We start from the raw sequence: 19,346 nt of genomic DNA, 5'->3' as shown, positions 1-19,346 counted from the left end.
ATTCTTAATAAATATTTGATAGTTAAATGAATGAATCTCTTGGAAATTATGTTCCTGAAAGCACAATTTAGCAAATTCTAAACTTAATAATAATGTCTTGTGAATATATTTTTCTTTATTCATTTTTACATTATTTTCTTTCCTTTGAAAGTTCAGAATAGCAGTTGGGTAATTTGGGAATATGAGAATAATCTTGTAATGTTGATGTATAGTGTCAGGGGGTTTGTTGCTTGACTGCTTTCATTTTTCTTTTGTAGCTGATAAGACTTGACAGTCTTACTGCCTCCTGGAATGTAAATTGCTGCATGTCTTCCTGGGGATCAAGGAAGCAGATCTTGGTAATTTCAGTTTATACCTGGAGGAGCTAACTACATTCCCTAAGTGGGCTTGATAAGAGACGTCCTTGACAAGAATAGGATTTCAGACATTTGCTAACTTATATAGCACTAAATCAGAAGTGTGAAAAACATATTTTGAAATCCATTATTTGATTTCAGAGATTTTTATGAAATCAGTCACTAGTGACATGAGAATCTGTTAAAACTTATAGTCTGTCATATTCATTTTGATGGTGGTGTTAAATTGGGTTATTTCATAGGGGAATGATTAAGAGTTCTATAAGCAAGATGATACCTTTCAGATCTAACGCATGTACCTTTGGCAAGTATTTTAAGTATTCGTGACAATGATTTTCTGAATAGTGGAAGATTAAGTCAACCCTTCAACATGTTGAGCCACTCTTAGTCATGCTTCTCATGGGTGGCTGAATATGTGTGCATTTTCTTTTTCATCCTCGTATAATTCAAAAGTAATTTTTTTTGTTTAGACCCGATTGAAAAGTGAAATTCTTACAGGTACAAATATACCCTCAAACCATCAGTACAGTAAATACTAGTGAAAGCTGATTTCATGTTATAAGAAGAAACATGTAAATAAATATATTTTAGCATAGTGTTTCTAGTACAGTTACTTTAACAAACAGAACACAATAATTTTGCACCTTAGCTTTATGATAAGTATATTTGGATTATAACTCATTACTTAGGAGTAGATCATAAACATACAGCACTGGGGAAAGAGAGAGAAGGGCACTGTAGCTAAGGTTCTTTCCTGCAGCCAACCTCCTTTGACATCCATGTTTCCTTCACATCTTCTTGCTGTATTTTTTGTTTTAGGACTTACATTTTCTTCCTTTCTTCTATTACAGTGTGAAGATAAACCACCCACTACAGACAAAAAAGTGAACTTTTTACTTTATAAAGTGATGAATATTTTAATTTAACATTTTTATTATCATATATTAGTTGGATGGCAGGGGGTTTCATTATGACATTTCCATACATGCTTATAATGTACCTTGGTTAGGTTCACCCCTACTGTCACTCTCCCTTATCCTCCTTCTCCCTACTTAAAGCAATTTCACAGGTTTCATTGTTCTGTTTTCATGTATTTACATTGGGCCATATTCACCTTCCTTTACCCGTTCCCCTCCACTCCCCCTCCCACTAATACCCCCCCCCAGCAGGCCCTGTGTTATAATCTTATCCTTCATTTTTAAGTACATTTTCGTTGTTCAAAGGGGTTTCACCATGATATTTCACCTGCGAATACACTGCGCTTCAATCAGATAACCCCCTTTATCACTCTCCCTCTTATTCAACAGCTTTCAGCTTATTTCAGTATGCCTTCTTCCTACAGACAGACACAAAGTATTTTAGTATTGTTCATTCCTTTGTCATTCCCTTTTCCTCTCCCTCCTTTCCCTAGTTCCCTCAAACAGTCTCATTATTATAAGCATGTTTTCTCTAATGTATATATGACCATATTAGTGTATATGTTTATCTTTTGGCTCTTCCATATATGAGAGAAAACATGAGACCTTTGTCCCTGTGAACTTGGTTTACTTCAATTAACATGATAATCTCTAGTTCTGTCCTTTCTCCTGCAAATAGTACAATTTCCTTCTTCACAGCTGAACAATATTCTATTGTGTTTGTGTGTGGTGTGTGTGTGTGTGTGTGTGTGTGTGTGTGTACCACATTTTTATTGATCAGTTGTGGGCCATCTGAACTGTTTTCATAGGTTAGCTAGTGTGAACAGTGCTGCAGTCAACATGGATGTGCAAGAGTCTCTATTGTAGAACTTTTCTATTTTGTGGCACCCTCTTATTTATTTAAAAAGTACATCTTAACAAACTTATCTGTTCATTTATTTATCTGTTTTCTCCATTTCAGGTACCTTCTAAAGAAGCTATCAGTTGTTATTTGTGACCACCTTTATAACTGTCTTTAGCTTTCATACCCATGTCCTTCCTTTTCCCATGTTGCTCTGGTCACTATTGTTTTTTTCCTGTTACAGTATCTATTTGCCACTGGATAGTAGTATTTTTTCTTAGGGTCATAGACACCTCTAATGATGACTGATTTTAAAGTGCTCTCAGTTTGTGAAAGAACTAATTCAGAAAACCGTATCCTTTATTCTTAGGCATTTGTAAATAACCCAGAGGTCAGTTAAAATTTTTGTACTACCTTATGCAAATTTTAATTATCACAAAGTGTCTATTCACAGTTAATGTTTATCACCTTACTTTTCACTATGATCATTCCTGAAATGCCTTTTTTATGTTACTAATCAACCTCAAGAATATTTCCTTTAATCGACTCTAAGGTTATATATCTATAATCAGCTTAAATACCAAGGTGTTGAGTAATTTTGTGCTGGGATAGTTTTATGTATAATTCTATTCCTAAATTCTGCCAGTGATTAAGACAGACATTAATAAGATTTCATTTCCTTCCTTGTATTAGTATATTTAACAAATAGTGAAATCATTTAATGTCTTTTAGCAAGAAAGAGAAATATAATTTTATATTAAAATTATCTATGTCTTTACAGTTCTTACCTAGAAACAAAGGACTCCAATCTCCTCTCTGAAGATTCTGCATTAATAGATGAGCTTGGTAATTGCAGATATTAGATATTTAAATGTTTTGGAGGAGTGATTTTGTTCCCTGTACTTTGGATCATTATTTTTTCGTTCAGAGTAGCGGTGTTGTTGTAATTTAGTTTTTTCATATATAAAATCATATAAACATACATAAAGTCTTCCCATGTGATGTAAATTTTCAAGCCAGTGTCAGGTAAGGAGCCCAAGACATTTTCATCTCTTGGTTTCTTTCACCTTACACTGTTTCTTGATTGCTGAAAACTGCCCACAGGAAGGATGGCAAATACATTGCTTCAAGGTTCTCGCTCTTCAAATGAGTCTGAGTGCCCCAATACAAGGAGTCTATTCTATATAAACTTCATTCGGTCCATTCTTATCTTGCCCAACTCCAACACAGTTTCAATAGGGATTGCTTAGTACCTGATGCTCCTCTTCCAACTCAGCCATTGCTTCATTAAGAAGAGTCCATCTCTTTCTGAAATATCTGATTGACCAGAAGAAAATCAAGAGTAGCCCCACCCAATGAACTAACTCAATATATTATCATTCTCCTTTCAGTTCTATCAGATTTTGCTTTATATATAGATTTAAGATTGAGCCTTATTGTAGAATTGACACTTCTATCATTAGGTAATAACAACCTTTATTTTTTTAGAATATGATAGTTATACATGTCACAATTTCATTGTGACATTTCCATATATACATATGTTGTTCCCCAGTTGGTTCATTCACCCCATTAATTATCTTTGGGAGTTTCTTCTCATCTTGGCTTTTTCTAAAATTAACATTACTATTCCAATTTCTGTTAACTAGTGTTAGCATTATATGTCTCTCCATCCCTTTAGCCTCTCTTTAAAGAAGGTCTGGTAAAAAACATGTTTCTGTCTTTTTTGATCCACTCTGAAAATCGTTTTTTTAAAAATAGTTTATTTAGAACACAAATATTGTATATACTATATTTCATGACTATTTTCCATTTGTTGCATTTTTCTTTGATTTATTTTCCATTTTATTTTCCCCTTCCCTGGTTTTAGTTAAGCATTTTCTGTGATATAATTTTATTTCCATTCTCATTATATAAATTTTCTATGTGAAAATATCCTTGTCTCTTCTGACACCAAATAATCATCACACAAGACCTTCATGGGTTGTCATTTGAGTTCTAACTCATTTACACATTCCTTACATGTTTTCTCTTTTCTGAACTGTTTTAGTTTGGATTTGTAACTGACCTGTGCAGGCATGGAGCAAGGCTTACAAATTTCTCTGACCCTTCAACACAAAGTCTCACTTTAGTTGTTTCACACCACTTATTTTATTAAATGGTTAGAAGGGTTCTGTGAGGAGAGGAGGTGTGAAATAGAAGAGCGTGTATAAATCACATAGTTCTATATCAAGGAATCCCCGTGTTCATGATGTGTATTTCAGTGAATGAATCAAGGAGCTTCAGGGACCTGACTCCTCCCAGTATTTAAAAATATTTTTAGTTGCATTTGATGATACATAATTATTTTAATTTTTCATATATTGGAAGCAAATTTCTTGGATTACAGCTAGCAAGGTGATTCTGATAAAGTAATGTCTGTGAGCAATGAACAGTTTTCAGCCTCATCCTCAGTGGTGGTTATAGACTGATTAGCTTCCTATAATGCTGGAAGCACTTTGAAGTGAATTTTCAGACATGGTTGACATGCAAAGATGTGAAATCAATTGAAATCAATAGACATAAAACCTGAACTAGTACTTCAAGTAAAAACACCTACACTTTTTTTAGTCATATAGAAACCATATGTAAGTTACTGTTATGTAAATCCTCATTTTTCTTGAAAATGTATAACCGATCATCACAAAGTATATTCCCTTACCAGAATTAAGGACAATTCACTAGATGAGTTTATTTTTTGTAACAATCACTTTTCCTCATTTTAGATACATTACTTCTTTTAATTAGTCCTTTGAAATTATTGGTATGTTTCGGTATTTTTCTTTGCATGCATGGCTTTTGAACATGAAAAGCTCTTATAGTGGTCATGGGAGACTTTTAACACCCCATTATCATTAATAGATAGGACAACTAAACAAAAAAACAATAAAGAAATCCAAGATCTAATATATACAATAGATCAAATGGACCTAGTTGATGTCTACAGAACATTTCATCCAACTTCTACACAACATACATTCTTCTCAGCAGCCCATGGAACCTTCTCCAAAATAGATCATATCCTAGGGCACAAAGCAAGTCTCAGCAAATAGAAGAAAATAGAAATCATACCATGCATACTATCTGATCACAATGCAATAAAACTAGAACTCAACAACAAAAGTAAGAGAAAAAACATACAAACAACTGGAAAGTGAATAACTCATTGCTTAATGAACAATGGATCATTGATGAAATAAAAGAGGAAAATAAAATGTTCCTGGAAGTCAATGAAAATGAAAACACAACCTACCAGAACCTATGGGACACAGCAAAGGCAGTCCTGAGAGGAAAGTTTACAGCCATGAGTGAATATATTAAAAAGACTGAAAGATCCCAAATCAATGACCTAATGATACATCTCAAACTCCTAGAAAAGAACAAGCAAATCCCAAAACAAATAGAAGGAGAGAAATGATAAAAATAAGAGTTGAAATCAAGGAAATAGAAACCAAAAAAACCATACAAAGAATTAATGAAACAAAAAGTTGGTTCTTTGAAAAAATAAGATCGATAGCCCACTGGCAAACCTGACTAAAATGAGGTGAGAAAAAACCCAAATTAGTAGAATCAGGAATGCAAAAGGGGAGATAACAACAAACACCATGGAAGTCCAGGAAATCATCAGAGACTACATCGAGAACCTATATTCAAATAAATTCAAAAATCTTAAGGAAATGGACAGATTTCTAGATACATATGATCATCCAAAACTGAACCAAGAGGATATTAAACACCTGAATAGACCTATAACCCAAAATGAAATTGAAGCAGCAATCAAGAGTCTCCCCAAAAAGAAAAGTCCAGGACCTGATGGATCCTGTGCTGAATTCTATCAGACCTTTAAAGAAGAACTGATACCAACCCTCCATAAACTGTTCCACGAAATAGAAAGGGAAGGAAACTGCCTAACACATTTTATGAAGCCAATGTTACACTTATCCCAAAACCAGGCAAAGACACCTCCAAAAAGGAGAACTATAGGCCAATCTCCTTAATGAACATTGATGCAAAAATCCTCAATAAAATAATGGCAAACCGAATTCAACAACACATCAAAAGATCATTCACCATGACCAAGTAGGCTTCATCCCAGGAATGCAGGGGTGGTTCAACATACAAAAATGAATAAATGTAATAAAACCCATTAACAGAAGCAAAGACGAAAACCACTTGATCATCTCAATAGATGCAGAAAAAGCCTTTGATAAGATCCAACACCATTTCATGATAAAAGCTCTAAGAAAACTAGGAGTAGAAGGAAAGTACCTCAACATTATAAAAGCTATATATGACAAACCTACAGCCAATATTATACTTAATGGAGAAAAACAAACCATTCCCTCTAAACTCAGGAACCAGACAAGGATGCCCACTATCTCCACTCCTATTCAACATAGTACTGGAATTCCTAGCCAGAGCAATTAGGCAAGCAGAAGGAATAAAAGGAATAGAAATAGGTAAAGAAACTGTCAAAATATCCCTATTTGCAGATGATATGATCCTATACCTTAAAGACCCAAAAAACTCTACTTAAAAGCTCCTAGACATCATCAATACCTACAGCAAAGTAGCAGGATATAAAATCAATATAGAAAAATCATTAGCATTTCTATATACTAATAATGAACAAACTGAGAAAGAATATGTGAAAACAATTCCATTTACAATAACCTCAAAAAAAAAAACAAATACCTAGGTGTAAACCTAACAAAGGATGTGAACGACCTCTAGAAGGAAAACTATACACTTCTGAAGAAAGAGATTGAGGAAGACTACAGAAAGTGGAGAGATCTCCCATGGTCATAGATTGGTAGAATCAACATAGTAAAAATGTCTACACTCCCAAAAGTAATCTACATGTTTAAGGCAATTCCCGTCAAAATAACAATGACATTCATTAAAGACATTGAAAAATCTACTGTTAAATTTAAATGGAAACACAAGAGGCCATGAATAGCCAAGGCAATACTCAGTCAAAAGAACAATGCTGGAGGTATCACGATACCCGACTTCAAACTACATTACAAAGCAATAACAATAAAAACAGCATGGTACTGGCACAAAACAGACATGAAGACCAGTGGAACAGAATAGAAGAACCAGATATGAAGCCACACAACTATAACCAACTTGTCTTTGACGAAGGCACTAAAAATATACAATGGAGAATAGACAGCCTCTTCAACAAAAACTGCTGGGAAAACTGGTTAGCAGTCTGTAAAAAACTGAAACTAGATCCATGTATATCACCCTATACCAATATTAACTCAAAATGGATCAAGGATCTTAATATCAGAGCACAAACACTGAAGTTGGTACAGGAAACAGTAGGAAATACTCTGGAGTTAGTAGGTATAGGTAAGAACTTTCTGAATGGAACCCCAGCAGCACAGCAACTAAGAGATAGCTTAGATAAATGAGACTTCATAAAACTAAAAAGCTTCTGCTCAAGAAAAGAAATGGTCTCTAAACTGAAGAGACCACCCACAGGGTGGGAGAAAATATTTGCCAGCTATACATCAGACAAAAGACTGATAATCAGAATATATAGGGAACTTAAAAAACTAAATTCTCCCAAAACTAATGAACCAATAAAGAAATGGGCAAGTGAACTAAACAGAACTTTCTCAAAAGAAGAAATTCAAATGGCCAAAAAACACATGAAAAACTGCTCACCATATCTAGCCATAAAGGAAATGCAAATTAAAACCACACTAAGATTCCACCTCACCCCTGTTAGAATAGCCATCATTAGCAACACCACGAACAACAGGTGTTGGCGAGGATGCAGGGAAAAAGGAACCCTCTTACACTGCTGCTGGGAATGTAAACTCATACAACCACTCTGAAAAAAATTTGGAGGCTACTTAAAAAGCTAAAATTGATCTACCATCTGATCCAGCAACACCACTCTTGGGGATATACCCAAAAGACTGTGACACAGGTTACTCCAGAGGCACCTGCACATCCATGTTTATTGCAGCACTATTCACAATAGCCAAGTTATGGAAACAGCCAAGATGCCCCACTACTGAGGAATGGATCAAGAAAATGTGGTATCTATACACAATGGAATTTTATGCAGCCACGAAGAAGAATGAAATGTTATCATTTGCTGGCAAATGGATGGAATTGGAGAACATCATTCTGAGTGAGGTTAGCCTGGTCCAAAAGACCAAAAATCGTATGTTCTCCCTCATATGTGAACATTAGATCAAGGGCAAACACAACAAGGGGACTGGACTTTGAGCACATGATAAAAGCGAGAGCACACAAGGGAGGGGTGAGGATAGGTAAGACACCTAAAAAATTAGCTAGCATTTGTTGCCCTTAACGCAGAGAAACTAAAGCAGATACCTTAAAAGCAACTGAGGCCAATAGGAGAAGGGGACCAGGAACTAGAGAAAAGGTGAGATCAAAAAGAATTAACCTAGAAGGTAACACCCACACACAGGAAATCAATGTGAGTCAATGCCCTGTATAGCTATCCTTATCTCAACCAGCAAAAACCCTTGTTCCTTTCTATTATAGCTTGTACTCTCTCTACAACAAAATTAGAAATAAGGGCAAAATAGTTTCTGCCATATATCAAAGGGGTGGGGGGTGAGGGAGTAGGTCGGAGGGTTAGGGAAGGAGGGGTGGGGATGGGGGGAGAAATGACCCAAGCATTGTATGCACATATGAATAATAAAACAATTAAAATTTTATTAAAAAAGAAAAAAGATATTTTTTTAGTGAGCTTTTGGGTGGGAAATAGCCTAAACATTAGACAGAAAGTGATTGTCCAATTTTAACTTTTCCATGTGAATTAATAACCATATGAATACAATAGTAAAAGAATATCACTTCTGAATATGAAATCCTATAATGTAGTTTGGAAGAAAAAGCATTATCACTTTGGAATAGGAGACTGAAAAGAGAATTGTCAGAAAATAGAGGTGCTAGAGAATCCAAAATCTGGATTAAGGAATATTAAATATGTACATATACATATATATATATATACATATATATATACAAATTTGTATATGTAAAAAGATAAGATACCTAATGCATAATACACAATATCCTGTTCAGGACTGTCAGTCTTTTTCATTAGAGTGCCGTCTCCTTGTGCATAGGATCTATTTTATCAGCCATCATACATTTCCATATTCCAAGGTATGAATAAGAATTATGTTTAGTATATTATAAATTTGCTAAAATTAGTATTTTGGCCATTAAATTGTTAGAAAATTTCAATAATGTACTTTGTTAAAAAGGCCAAGTGCACATAATATTAAGAATAATAAAGGATTCTGAACAAAAGTATTTATTCTCTACAATAAGATAAATAACTATTGACATAAAAGAGCCATGTTCCATACACATAAAATATAATAAAAAATAAGAAGACTTTGATGAATTTTAAAAAATGTTTAGAGGTGACACAGCTTACTCTGAGTAGTTGAAGTCTGGGACATCATAGAGAGGTGTTCTCCTCCATGTAGCCACTCCCATGAATCCAGTCTTATCCTTAGCATCTTTCTTTCAAATAGTCAAGTACTAAAAGTAATCTTATGACTTGTGGACATGCTTTGCTACCTCTGGACTGATTCTTTACCAAATCTCCAGAAAAACTTAAGGTTGGTTAAGGCAAGATACTCCTTTTCATACAAAAGTTTTTCCCAGAAACTTATTTAGGGCAACTTTGACATCCTTATTCCTTAGGCTGTAAATCATGGGGTTCAGCATGGGCACAATAATGGTGTAAAGCACAGAAGACACTTTCCCTTGGTCCATGGAGCTGACTGAGGATGGATGCGGGTACATGAATGCTAGAGAACCAAAGAAGACAGCGGAGATGTGAGAGCTGCAGGTGCTTAAGACTTTCCCTCAGTGGAGTGAATGCAGAGGATGCTAGACAGGATGAAGATGTAAGAGCCAAGGATGGTCAGCGCTGGGACAAAAATATTAAAAGCACTGAAGCACAGAACTACTACCTCACTGATAAAAGTACTAGAGCAGGAGAGCTCCAATAATGAGAAAAGATCACAGAAATAATGGTTTATTACTTTAGCCTTACAGAACATCAGCCTTTGATGCAGACTGTGTGAGCCATGCACCAATCAAACCCATGCTATATATCCCAACTATCATCCAAGAATAGACATTGTAAATCAAGGGGTTACAGATGGCCATTGTAGCCAATATGTGATATTCTGATATTGCAAAAACAAGAAAGTAGAGCTGACTAATACGTTCAGGGTAGGCTATAATGTTCTTCTCTGTTACAAAGTTCACCAGCATTCTGGGGATAATGATGGTGGAATGGCAGAGGTCAGTGAAGGACTGCCTGCTGAGAAAATAGTAAATTGGGGTGTGGAGATGGGATTGAGCCCAATCAGAGTGATGATAACAGGTTCCCCACCCACTGTGAATAAATAGATTCCCAGGAAGAGGAGAAAGAGTGGCAGCTGAAGTTGTGGTTTATCTGAGAGCACAGCAAGGATAAACCCAGTCACTGTGGAGTGATTTCCTTCTGCCATTTCCTTTGGGGCATTCTATTTGGAAAAGAAGAGGAAAAAATTGGGGTATTTGTTGTTCCACACCACATAGAGGTGTGTAACAGAATTCAATTCTTTTCAGCCAGGCATCTCTAGTTGTCTGACATCTTCTCACATATGTTAGCAGTCATAGCCCTTGGGATCCCTAACATATGGGACAAGTGAATAAATGTAAGATAAAATATTCTTGGTTGTGTTCTATGTTGTGAAAGTGGTTATTATACTCCATCTCTGAACTTTCAAAGAAAGAGCTAGTATCTTTATGGCGTGTGAAAAGAACTTTTCATGTCGTATTTGTAATGCTCCCAACTTCTCTACAAAGAAAGTAACTTTTGATGTTATAATAGCAGCATCATGAACACAAATCTCACAACCAATACCACAGTTACCCTTGAAGGAATGAAAGACTTTCCCAAAAATTTCATGAACAAAACAAGATGTACATTTCTTGTACTTTTATTTGACATTAAATTTCAGATTCTAACTAGGGCAACCAGGTAAGAAAATGAAAATAAAGACTTTCAATTTCAAAAGCAAGCAATAAAAGTATCTCTAATTTTAAATAACATAATCTTGTATATAGAAAAGTCCAGGCCATTTGTAACGAAGATCTTTAGGACTAATTAAAATGCTCAACAAGGTGATTAGACACAAGTTTAGTTTAGCAACAAAAGTAAACTATTGTAAAAACCATACCAGTTTTATGAAACATGACATTCTTCAGAATAAGTGACATAAAAGTAATGTGTTATGTGTAAAATTACAAAACAGTGTTGAAAGGAATTGAAGACCTATATAAATGGAAAGACATCTCATGTTCATGAATCAAATGATTCAATACTGTAAAAATGTCAACATTTCCCTCAGTTGCTATAAAAATCTCAGCCCTAGTTTTGTTACTGCTGATATTGACATGCTGGTCACAAATCCATACAAAAACTGTAAGGGACACAGAATACTCACTACAAGATTGAAGGAGATAATAAAATTGAAGTCTCACATCTTCCAATATGAAACCTGACTATGATATTACAATAATCAAGATAGTGTGCTACTGTTATAAGTTTAGATATACAAGCCAATGGAATGAATTTGACAATCCAGTAAAAAAGCTCATTTTGAGAATTACATTGCTATGAGGGTTTCATGAAAATTGATTGGGCAAATGTATTTTCAACAAATGATGCTGAAGCTCTTAGGCAACATGTATAAAAAATAAGTTGAACTCTTTCTCATACACAGAAAATAATTTTAAAAATGTGCTACTGAACTAAATGTAAGAGCTAAAACTGTAAGATTAGGAAAACAAACAAGACTTAAGTCACTGTGAATTTGGAATTGTAATGGTTTCTAAGATAGATGCCCAAACAAGAGGCCAGTCACAGAAAAAAAAGTAAATTGGATATCATGAAAAAAGAATTTGTTTTTTTTTTCCTTTTTCTTTTATATTCATATGTGCATACAAGGCTTGGTTCATTTCTCCCCCCTGCCCACATCCCCTCCCTTACCACCCACTCCCCCCACCCGCCGATTGTTCCCTGTAATAATATATAGTGATGCCCTTTGTTTCTTCTGACTAATTTGGGCCCTACTTTCTTTTGTCTGATAGGAGTATAGCTACTCCCGCTTGCTTTCAGCTTCTACTTGCCTTTTGAATCACTTTCCATTATTTCACTTATAGTCTGTATATTTTCCAGCAAAGTGTGTCTGTTTTAGACAACAAATACTTGCATGTTTTTAAAAATTAAATCAATCAGTCTACATTTTTTATTTTTAAATTTTCATTGTGCAGGGGGGATTCCTTGTGAAATTCCGAGTAGGCTTACATTGTACATTGATTATATCACCGCTGCTTTCTCTCCCCTTCAGTCCTTTTGCTGCCCCACTTCAGGCAATTGCAAGAGGTTTCATTGTCCAATTTTATACGTGTATTAAGTCCATCAACCATTTTCCCTCACCTTAATCTCCTTCTTTCACCTTCTTGCCTCCCCTCCCCACACACTGTACCAGGTTTACAGTACTGTCTTTCATTATTAATTTCTAAATAAATGTACAAAGAAGTTTTGTGATCTATCCCTTCTGTGAGTATACTTTACTTTGGTCCATTCAATTCCTTCCCCTTCTCTCCCACCCCCAAGTTTTCAAGAGCTTTCAATACAAATCATTATATCCTCTACCTTTCATGTTTCATGGAAGTGATACCTAGTTTAGAGGCTGACCACAGGGAACACGTGGATGATAACCCAGCTGAGGCTGAGGGTGGAAGAATAATGACCTTGGGCTGAGGAGGTTGCCCACCCCACCTCCTGAACCTGGGCACTTAGAGTGTGGTACAATGGTCAATAACCATTTGAGAGGGAAAACAGTTGTAGGGGTTGAGTAAATTTTTTTATGGTAAGACTTAGTTGCAAGAAGCCTCCAGTGAAACTAAAGATCCAGGATGTGTTGTTTAAATATGTCAGGAATTTCAGAAGACAAAACTGAAAGGAGAAGGAGAGTCCCGAGCATAAAGTGCAGAAGGGTAGCCATGGGAGAAGCATGGTATGGCATAGGTGGTGACCAAGGCTGGTGTGAAGAGAAGAGTTTGTGACTCTTCTTACCAGATATTCTCATTTTCGCATGTTGGAGAGAGCAAGGACTTCTCAGTTTCAATGTGTGTCCTGGAGTTTTTCAGTTCATACAGTGCACTCACCCTACCAAGATCTTAAAGCCTAGACCTTGATCCACAATGAATCTGCCTCTTGAGACCATGGTAAACCAACAGAATGGTTAGGATCACCATAGTTTGGTGGATTACAATGGCCTCTACACTCCTAAGTGAGCACTTTTCCAAGAACCTTCTCTCACCAACTTGTCTGTCACCCATACAGGAGGAGGCATACTTCAAGCTGCTATTGGTGGTCTGAAAACAATATTCATGTCTCTCAAAGAGATTATCTGTGAGACAGGAAAGACCGAGTTTTCCACCAATACATCTACTTGAAAAGTTACCATAAAGGTGACATTGGAGTCAGTTTGCTTCTCTGATCTATGGAGACTGAAGAACTAATTGTTCTGCTACCTTGTAGCTTTGTCTACCTAGGAGGTAAATTATATGGAAGGCACCAGGCTGAAGGTGAGATTCTTCCAGTCTTTGTATTTTCCAGAGTCAGTCCAGCTTCCTTAGTCTACAATATAGGACTCTGAAATGTTCTACCGCACTGGAGTCTGGGATGGCCCCCAGTTGAGCAAAGCTCTTGCCATCTCTGCGTCAAGATTGCCTGTAGGCAGGACCTTACTCTTTCATAACTATGGGGCCATCATGTTGGGATTGTTGCTTAACTAGTCTTCCTTTCTCAAATTGGTTTTGAAGATGGATATGGAGTCTGTCTGATGAGTTTTCTTTGTATCACTCTTATTAAAGCCTGTTCTGGATTAAGCAGTATATTCAAGTATGCCGAGGCCAAAAAATCCATAATTTTCCATCCTTTTTCTCTTCTTTTTGTTCTCCTTTCTCTCCTCCTTCATCCTTTTTTACTTCTCTTTCTCTCTCTCTTTCTCCCTCCCTCTCCACCCCCTTCTTCCTCCCCCCATCCTAAAAGTCTTTAAAGAGAATATTCTTGTGCAGTTGCTTTTCCTCTAAAAGGCAAATATTTCCTGGACCTAAATGATGGTCTAGCCAATGTTCTATGTATGACATTGGAAGACATTTGGGCTATGTGCCCTGCCAGGGTGAGATTCAATGAAAATCAAAGGATTCTGTTTTTGATGGAGTAAAGTTGATAAGAATTTTAGTGGCTCAAGTTCTTCCTGGGAAATCACAAGATAGGGGAATCATAGATTGAATTAATTTCTAATAAGCAGAAGTAGAAGTGTTTGTAGTTATGTTAGTGCTGAAGAGCAAGAAATGAATGAGCTAACTAATAGGAGATTACGAAATAATGTTGATGCCAAAGCAAAAACAAAAATCCTCTCCAAAAGTGATTATACTCCCTGCTAGTCATCTTAGTTGTGGAAATAAAAATTAGTGAGCTACCACTCTGCCAGGCACTATGCTACACACTTGATGACCTTTTAAATTCTCCACCTCAATTAAATAAGCTTAGTCTTATCCTATTTCTGCTTATAAAAAAGAAAGGGAAGATTGCAGAGGTATAGAAATGAGTCTGAGTCTGTCAGTTGTAGAATTCCTACATGCTGACAAGTATATACTACATTCATTATTTTAAGATAACTTGATAAATCATCTAAGACTTACGATGAAGGGTTAAATTTAAGACAGAAGTAAAAATATGAAGAATAAATATCATTCTGAACTTTGAAAGTATGGAAGATGGTCAAATTTCATATATTCTATAATTGTACCATCCATTCAGTATCCACTAATCAAATGTTGCTATTGAGCCTTGAAAATGTGGCCAAAGCAGGTGAGAAACCAATTTTCTAATTTAATGGAGGTGTTCTATATTGTTAAATACATTTAAACTTCAATGGCAGTATAAAAATATAAAATATTTTATCTAAGTTATTTTATATCGATTAGATGTTAAAAAGGTAATACTTTTTAGCATTTTAGCATAATGGGTTTCATAAAATATTCTAGTAGCTGGAGCAGAACTCACCTCAGGCTCAGCATGCACAGGACTTTGATTCAGTCCCGAGCACAAAAATAAGATAAAATAATAAAATAATTGTGCTTATTCATTTTGACTATTTACAATATGGCTATTGGAAAAAATAAAATGTCATGTTTGTCTAGCTTTGTGTACTTCAATTAGAAAATGCAGTTGTATAACCACTTGTAAGAAGATATGAGGAGCATAGCATTTTACCTTAGATTCACTGAGAACAAGATATATATCTGACTGAATTTTCCCTCTTTCACACAATAACCAAGCCAACAAATCAAATGGAGTTGAGCCCTGTTTAACCTGAATTTCAGAGAGTAAATTGAATTTTTTTCAAATGATAGAGTACATGGAACAAGTGTAAAGTAGTGGAAAACATGTATCCATGATTTCAAAATGGAACTGTATTTTGAAACCCACCAACATCTGACTATTGTTATAGGTCAGTATTTTCAGTGAAAATTTTGATCATGGTTTAGGAGAAAGTTTTTCTATTGTAGATGACAAAATTGTGAGAAAAAGTAGTAGACAAAAGTATCAGAATCCCCAAAAACCTCAGAACAATGAGTTGCAACTTACATTAAAAACCACAATAACAAATACCAGAAGAATAAAGTTAAGAATTGTATCAGGCTCTAAACTCTCACCTACATAAATGGAGAATCATACTGACATGCTCAATTTAATGTGAAAACCAGAGTTTTCAGAAGGCTACAAACAATGTGGAAGAACATAATTAAAATATGATTAGTGAGGATTAAGATTATCAAAAAAGTCAATGTATTCTGGGGCTGTGATTATAGAATTTCAAAAGTATATTTTCATTTAGAAGTAACCATTTCAGAAGGTATATTTCATAACTCAGCGTCATCTTTGCTTGTAGAGTAGGAAAACAGGCATGGAAGTACTTATGCTTTCACATAAAATGTCATCCTAAGGAAGAAGTGAAGTGATTATAAGTTTTAAGTTTTCATGTGAAATGAGAAAATTGATAGAGGTCATGATAGCTGTTTCCAAATTTTAAATGTCATTAAGTCGTGAGGACTGGAGATGTAGCTCAGTGGTAGAGCACTTTCCAAACATGCATGATGCCCAGAATTTTAGCACTGGCATCATCGATGAGGGGGAGGAGAGAAAGAGAGAAAGGTAGAGAGAGAGAGAGAGAGAGAGAGAGAGAGAAAGGAAGACAGAAGAAAGGAAGGAAGGAAAAGAAAGAAAGAATGAGAGAGGGAAGGAGGGAGGGAAGAAAAAGGAAGGGAGGAAGGAAGGAAAGCAAGGAAGACTGATGAAGAGAGGAAGAATGAGAAAGAAAGAAAAGAGAGAGACAAGGAGAGAAAGAATGAATGAGAGACAGAAAAAAGAAAAGGGAGGGAGGGAATGAAAGAGGGAGGAATAAAAGAAGGAAGGAAAGAAAGAAGAAAGGAAAGAAAATATAAGGAAAGAAGGAGTGAGAAAAAAGAATGAAAGAGAAAGGGAGAGAGAAAAGCAAGCAAGCAAGAAAGGCATGATAAAAGTGAATTACCCCTTTGATCTTTTGACTTTAAAAACAGAAGCCTTAGGGACCATGGGGTGAAAACTCATGGTCAAAAATTCTTGAATCTATGTTGGAGATTTTTCTTTTGAATAATATGACTAGAGTGAAAATATGTGGCTTTCAGTTCCATCTCAATGATTTGCTAGAAGGTTAATTTTGGACAATTAATTTAATATCTCCATGAATCATTTTAACAGTAAAAGTTATGGTAATTGATCTTCCTTCATGTCTCTTTTGGAGGAAGGGAAGGATTCAAATTTTGAAAAAGAAAATACTTTATAAAATATACAGAACTATGCAAGAGTTTCTCCTACCACATCTGAATAATCCCTGTATGGATGTTTAGGGGTTTCCAGCACTGGCCTGGTAGTTACTCTGGAATTAAAACTTAAGACCTTTCTACACTAAGATTCTGAGGTTCAGGGCCTGACATTATACTTTGTAAGTAGTCGATGGAGGTAGAGAGACAGGATAACTCCATCCATCTCATTGTCATTTTGGATGGTGGCAGAGAGGAAGGAATGAGCTATTTACGTCCTTTTAAGAAACTCCTTTCCTGCCTGGGGAATTCAGAAAAGTCTCACTCTGTTGTGCAGCAGGTGGACTCTTCAGATTGAGCCACAGTCCTGGTCATGCTCTGGCTGCATACCAAAGGTAAGGACCTGAAGTGTGAATGGGAGCTTCTGGAAAGGGAGGCCATGGCTGGGCTTCATGACCATGCGGGTAGGAGCGTAATTCCAAGGTCATTCCCTTCCCGCTTAGGAATCTGGCTGTCTCTCCAAGTGCTGTGCTCCAGACCTTGTAGATGGAGACAAAGCGAGTCCCCATAGTCACTCTGTGTCCCACCTAGTACTTTCCTTGTCAGAATGAGGTAAAGTGTGGTTTTGGTGGGGGAGGTGCTCAAAGAGGGAAAGAAATGTGGATGGGGAGTGTGAATTGAATGCATGAAGCAGCACTCGCTCTCTTCTGGGTGTCAGTATTAAGCTGATTAAGAGTCGGACAGGACTTTGGGCACTTACACTTTAGGTCTTTACAGTCTCACTGCTGCACAGCTTTTCCAGTGGCATAGAAGATTAAAGAAGAAGCAGAGCAAGAAGAAGAGAGTATCAGAACTAACAAAAGATGAAAGAGGAATCATGGAATATGGCTAGGGAGGTGAAGGGAACACTAAGAGAAATTCCTGTCTCAAATATGCTCTCTCCACCTTGATTCTTCTTTCTCCTACTCACAGGCTCCACCACACACCTACTTGCGGAAGCTGGCAATACTTTCCTCAAATAATCTTTGCTCATAAGGAGACCATCTAGAAGAAGAAGACCTGTCCTAGGCTATTGCAATGTCCTTCACCTTCCTTGCAGATATGATGGGTTTTGTTTTATACCTGTCCAGTCTGATTCTTGTCATAAAAGTAATGGATGCACCTTGCCTCATTCCAGGTCCCTTTGGATGTGTTCATCTTTCCTTCAGCATATTCCTTTATAGAAATGATACACATTCAAATCATTACATTAAAACTAAAATATAAAAAACTCAGTTGTGACTATGTTTCATCACTTTCATATACTGATGATACTTCAATAAAGTCAGAAATTCTCTAGAATTTTTGTTTGGTATTTTAATTAGAGTTGTCTTAAATTTATAGATCCTCCAGAGAGAAGTAATATCTTTAAATGTCGAGTGGTTCTTTCCAATAAAAATAAAGACCTTCTCATTTGTTCAAGTCTCCTATTGTATACTTTGGGCATACTTGACTATTTCCCTATATAAGATACGTTTCTCACATTTGTGTAGGTAGGTCAATTGTACTGCATCTTTTCTCTACTGCTGTAAATGGGGTTTATATCCTGTAAACTAGTTGTATTGTTATATTGATAGGAGTTTTAGTTTACTTTTTGTTACCTTACTAAATTATTAGTTTAGTTTTATCATTAATTCTCTAAGGATTTAAAGGTAGTCTATTGTATTATCTGCAATTTAGGATAACTCTTTTCCTTTCTTCTAACACTTATTCTCCTAGAGGTTTCTCCTATATAATTGCATTTACTACCAATTTGAGTATAAAAATAAATTTTGATGGGCTGTGCACTTACTTCCTTTGCTCTGTATCTTTGTAGAAAGACCTCAGTGGCTCATGAGTACAAAAAAGGAAACAGAAGTACAGAGATTACAAATATACTCAACAGAAAAAAATTGTAAATGTGTATTTGGTATTACCAGCTGCCAACATTGCCATCCCTGTTCTGTAACTTGTTTAACTTTTTTCTTATTCTCTGTGCATTTGTCTTGTTTATTCAAGAATTCATGAATGATATCTAGAATCAAGTTATATGTCTATTTGCATGCACATAAGTGGGCTACTCAGTGCCTCTCACATAGCACGTGCTCAATAATCAAACATGATGCTTTAAAATTTTTTTTTCCTTTTTTTGTTGTGCTGGGCATACATTGTGGCATTTACTACTTATTCAGAGTAGAACAAAGGAACCTCTTGCAATAGTTTTAA

At 35.8% G+C, this 19,346-nt stretch overlaps 1 long non-coding RNA gene and 1 pseudogene across 2 annotated transcripts in view; one reads left to right on the top strand and one right to left on the bottom strand.

The window, feature by feature from the left end:
- LOC141420811 (uncharacterized) overlaps positions 1 to 18,330 on the top strand; it is a 42,188-nt gene extending 23,858 nt beyond the window's left edge. Inside the window, exons 5-6 of one of the 2 annotated variants that reach the window (XR_012445470.1) lie at positions 17,440 to 17,497; positions 18,075 to 18,330. This is a non-coding gene — a long non-coding RNA (uncharacterized lncRNA). Of the gene's footprint in view, positions 1 to 257; positions 4,344 to 17,439; positions 17,498 to 18,074 lie in introns of those variants that run through there. The other variant, XR_012445471.1, reaches the window with a different exon arrangement.
- On the bottom strand, positions 9,807 to 10,684 carry LOC141416863 (olfactory receptor 8G50-like; annotated as a pseudogene).
- Positions 18,331 to 19,346: the final 1,016 nt, after the last annotated feature.

This window comes from Castor canadensis, chromosome 2 (genome assembly GCF_047511655.1).
Source record: "Castor canadensis chromosome 2, mCasCan1.hap1v2, whole genome shotgun sequence".
Classification (NCBI taxonomy): Eukaryota; Metazoa; Chordata; class Mammalia; order Rodentia; family Castoridae; genus Castor; species Castor canadensis.
This window is presented reverse-complemented; position numbering and strand designations above follow the sequence as displayed.